This window comes from Portunus trituberculatus, chromosome 7 (genome assembly GCF_017591435.1).
Source record: "Portunus trituberculatus isolate SZX2019 chromosome 7, ASM1759143v1, whole genome shotgun sequence".
In the NCBI taxonomy this organism is placed as follows: domain Eukaryota; kingdom Metazoa; phylum Arthropoda; class Malacostraca; order Decapoda; family Portunidae; genus Portunus; species Portunus trituberculatus.
This window is the reverse complement of record NC_059261.1, coordinates 262,727-267,628: the sequence shown is the minus strand read 5'-3', so window position 1 is coordinate 267,628 and position 4,902 is coordinate 262,727. Positions and strand designations below refer to the sequence as shown.

Below are 4,902 nucleotides of genomic sequence, written 5' to 3'. Positions count from 1 at the left end.
AGTATTTGTAGCTGCCCAGTCTTTGTTACAACACTGCTATGAACACTTTAATAGGTTTATGTTAGAACAAAGCTTCAACAATGCTGCTGTGGCCAACAGCGTACATGTATTGTAAACATTAGCTTCTAAGTACGCGCAGTTCGCGAACGGATAACCGCATACAAGAGGAAAGCAAAAAACTCTAAACATTTCGTTATCAATATGCCTGACGACTTGATTAAAAGATTAGTCAAACATAAGGTTAAAATAAATCCTTTATAATGTTCAAAACAGTCAGGATTCCCTTTGTTAAAAAGAGCATATATTTATGAAGAAGGGAACAGCTATGACCGCGTATTAAAACAAACTTCCATTCTACTTCCCATTACATGACTTATTAGCCAGAAGTGTGTATGTGTTAGTGGTTTGTATATAGAATCAAGAGTTCTAAGAGTGGATATGCTAGAACTGAAAATTGAATGAATTAAATTGAATTCTAATTCAAAGTTGTATTATTGGCACCATGAGCGTAGTGATTTTACCGTTACATAATAAAAAAAAAATAATAATAATAATTTAGGAACTTTTTTTTTTTTCTTTTTTAGTGGAACATAAGAAATTTAAGGAAGCTGCAATAGAGACCATCAGGCCTACACGTGACAGTCCTTGTGTGAACAAAAGTACCCAAATTAACCCATCATCCTCACCCATAAATTTGTCTAATGATTTTAAAGCTCCGTTTTGTCTCAGCATTAACATCATGACTACTGAGCCTGTTCCATTTATCAAAAAATCTGTCAGAGAACCAGCTTCTTCCCACTTCCTTAAGGTTTACCTTAATTTCTCTAGATTGTTCCGGTCATATTTGGTTCTTTCCTGGCTACTGATTCTAAGAGTTTTTCTCATTTTCCCCTTCATTATAGCCCCTATAACACTTAAATACTTCTATCATGTCGCCTCTTTACCTGCATCTCAAATGAATGCAAATTTGTATTTTCAGTCTTTCTTTTTAGACGTTTTCTTTTACACTGATTCCAATAGATCCTTATTCTTCCTACATTGTGGGCCAGAACTGTACAGCATAATCTGACCGGCGCCATAAATATAACTTTGGAAGTTAACCTTTTAACACTTTTAAAAACTGAAGTCACATCCAATATGTGTTTGAATCTGAATCCTTTGTATTCATCCCAATCTTTGTGTGTGTGTGTGTGTGTGTGTGTGTGTGTGTGTGTGTGTGTGTGTGTGTGTGTGTGTGTGATAGTTCGTAAATACGAATCTTTTGTGGGAGCAAATGACATTTTCGTTATTTAAATATTTATCCTTGATATTTTCAGTTTTGCTTTCTTCCGTAACAGCCATGCGGCTGTTAAATTATAGGCTACAATACTTTGTTGTTTACTTTTTGGTACACGCGGTGATATTTCTCTTGTTAAAGGTGTCTGACGTAGAATTGTAGTATTGCAGTATTCAAAGTGAAATATTTTTTTTCTTTAAATTTCTTTCTTTCTCTGTTTATCATACAGTTTTTACTGTATTTCTGTTAATAAAGCATACCAAAAGTCTGAAAAAAACGGCTTGTCTGCGGGAACAACTATATCGTATTTGTATGCCAGTTCTCTTCAAACGTTCAATTTATAATGCTTGTTACATATCTATCATTTGATTATATAAAAGTCATCCAGTATTTATGCTATATTTATTAATGTGTGTGTTTTTTATGCAATAAAGGATGCTGGCTAAGAGCAACAAAAATAGAAGAAAAAGCACATTTGATTGCCACTTCCCTCAAAGATCAAAAGAGGCATCCAAAAGTCAGGGACAAATATCTCGAAACCTCCCTCTTAACACGTTAATCGCGTATTTGGCCACCCTTGTACCAAACAGATGTTTCACTTGTTGCGTATTGGTACATCTGAGTCTTGAATATCACATTCTACAAACTATTACATACATGAGTATGTAAACAATTTTTGTATAAATTTGTATTTATTATATCTGCAGATGCGTTGCTAAGGTACTGGAAAATAAAATAAAAATGATAAGATAATAATTTTATCTGCTGGAAGAAAAAAATGAGCTTCTGAAATAAAATTAATGTTTGGTGACATATTACTTTAAAAATACAATCAATATAAGAAAATAATGGAATATTAGATCATCATAATGTTGATCACTAATTACACAAGTCATGTTTTTTGTTGAAACATGAAATGCAAAAGTGTGGTTGACCCTCACATTCATTGCAATAGGTGGATACTCTCCTAGCCTTGTTTGTGGCCACCTTGTATCCCTCACACAGTGATTTTTTTTTTTTTTATCATAGCATTCTCTGCATCGCTTCCTTGTGTTTTTCTTTGATCCATCTGTTTCCTGTAAGGTATGTTCTTTTCTTGCACCCAATATATCAGAGGTCCTCTTCCTTGGTTTTATAATTTCCTCAGGAATGCTTTTATTAAGACAGAGGATTACTGATTATGTGATGGTTTAAGGCATACTTGTTTTGCTGAGCACTATTTATTGTATAAAATTTGACTATTTGTCACTGATATCCCAGCAATCATTTCCACTTCCTTGATTTTCGGAGTGGCGAGTAGTAGGAATTGAGTTCATCAGCAACATCAACACCTTTTTTTTTTTTTGCTTTATTGCACTCAATGACACTTTAAGGCTTTACAATATTTTTTTTCTGTTTTTCTTTCCATTTGGATTTAAGTCATTACATTGCTCAGGTACTATTGATAGTGTCAAGACATCACTCTTATCTTTCCACTTGTATAACTTCACACCTTGTCTGTTTTCTGCTGCTTTCATTTCTCCCACCTTCAACTTTGATTTTACTACTTCTTGGCACAAATATTTCCTACATGCTCTAACAGTTCCATAAATGTAAGTCTTCTTGATCAACAAGTACTCTGCCAGGGTGACTGAGGTATAATAATCATCAGTGTATCTACCTAACATTTCTTTATATAATTTTACCACACGTGATTCAGTTGCATTTAGATCAGCAATCTTATCACTCGTCCCTACATGAACCTCTAGATTCCCTGTATATCCCTCAGGTGTGCAAACTTTGTACAGTTTTATTCCATATTTGTTAGCTTTCCCTGGAATGTACTTTTTGATGCTTCGTCAACAACAAGTTTGGAGCCAGGGGCCGTACTTATAAAACTCCACAAAGATGCCGTTTTAGTTAGGAAAAAGTACTTAACCTACGAGACTTAAGCGCTAAGAATCTTTCCTATAGTCTGACCGGGCTTAATTTACGGCTATGGGGGTGCGAGGGGAACTCTACAGTACTGCCACGTTTCCCCAAAATGCGATGTGAAATGGAAGTTATTTTTGTACAAGGCATCGCAAATACCATTAATTCAGATATATAAAATTTCGACTTGTGTATATAGATGGCTGAATCAACAGTAACCATCATATGCATAAAAAAAAACTATATAGTACCATACAAACATGGCATACATATTCAACAGTGTTGCTGATATCAACTGTAGTAACTTATAATGGTACTTAGCGTATGTTTAGGGTGTGTAATAACATCAGCGTTACAGATATAAGATAATGAGCATGGAAAAAATAAATAATCTATTATCCAAAGTAAAAAAAAAAATAGTAGAAGTCTTGTGAAAGGCGGCAATATTGATGAACCCAGCCTCACTTTGTAGTACCAGATGTTGCTATAATTATAAGATAAAATGCTCACATTTACTGGCTTTTACAGTAATTTCAAGACATAATCCGTAAGCCAAGCTAATGTGTAGTTTCTATTTTTACAAAATAGTAGGTACAGTTGCGGCCTGTAAACTCCTTGCCAGTCTTAGCCCATATGTTTTCCAGTAGCAATATCTGGCACATCCACACCAGGTGAAGGCTTCTGGTTCCCTTGGATTGGTTAAACTCCCTCAAAAACTAAGCCTTAAAGCTCCACCCACTTGACCCTCCCCTCCTGGTCCATGCCCTGTCCCTCCCCGTGACCTCAGAATGTCACCACCCCATTGTGTGTGTGTGTGTGTGTGTGTGTGTGTGTATTTACCTAATTGTATTTACCTAATTGTAACATACGGGAAAAGAGCTATGCTCGTACTGTCCCGTCTCCATATCTACTAATGTCCAGCTTTTTCTTAAAATCATGAATATTCCTTGCGTTGACCACTTCCACGTCTAAACTATTCCATGCTTCCACCCTTCTATGAGGGAAGCTATATTTTTTCACATCTCTCCTATAAGTGGCCATTTTAGTTTTTCCCATGCCCTCTCGACATTCTTTCATTCCACATACACAGATCTTCCCTATCCATTTTTTCCATGCCAATCATCACTCTGTATATTGCTATCAGGTCTCCCCTTTCTCTTCTGTTTTCCAGGGTCGGAAGTTGCATTCTGTTCAGTCTGTCTTCATAAGTCAAATCTCTTAAGTCAGGCACCATTTTTGTTGCAGCCCTCTGTACTTTCTCTAGTTTCCTTATGTGTTTCTTTAAGTTCGGAGCCCACTGTATTGTTGCATATTCAAGCCTCGGTCTTATCATTGCAGTAATTATTTTCTTCATCATTTCTTCATCTAAATATACGAACGCCACTCTTATGTTCCTCAATAAGTTCAATACTTCTCCAATTATTTTGTTTATATGTCTCTCTGGCGATAGGTCATTGGTAATTGTCACCCCAAGGTCTTTTTCTTCATGACTGGTTTTATGTCTTCATTTCCTATCTTGTACATACTCCTGATTCTTCTTTCACTCTTGCCAAACTCTAATTTCTTGCATTTTGTCGTGTTGAACTCCATTTGCCATGTACAGCTCCATTTCCATATTCTGTCCAAGTCTTCCTGGAGTAGTTCGCAATCTTTGTCACATCTCACTTTTCTTAACAATTTTGCATCGTCTGCAAATAGGCTCACATAACTGGACA

The 4,902-nt window shown here is 35.8% G+C and overlaps 1 long non-coding RNA gene across 2 annotated transcripts in view; it reads left to right on the top strand.

Moving 5' to 3' along the window:
- LOC123519676 overlaps positions 1 to 1,739 on the top strand; it is a 20,402-nt gene extending 18,663 nt beyond the window's left edge. For both annotated transcript variants that reach the window (XR_006679089.1, XR_006679090.1), the window contains exon 3: positions 1 to 1,739. This exon is cut by the window's left edge. This is a non-coding gene — a long non-coding RNA (uncharacterized LOC123519676).
- The last annotated feature ends 3,163 nt before the right edge of the window (positions 1,740 to 4,902 follow it).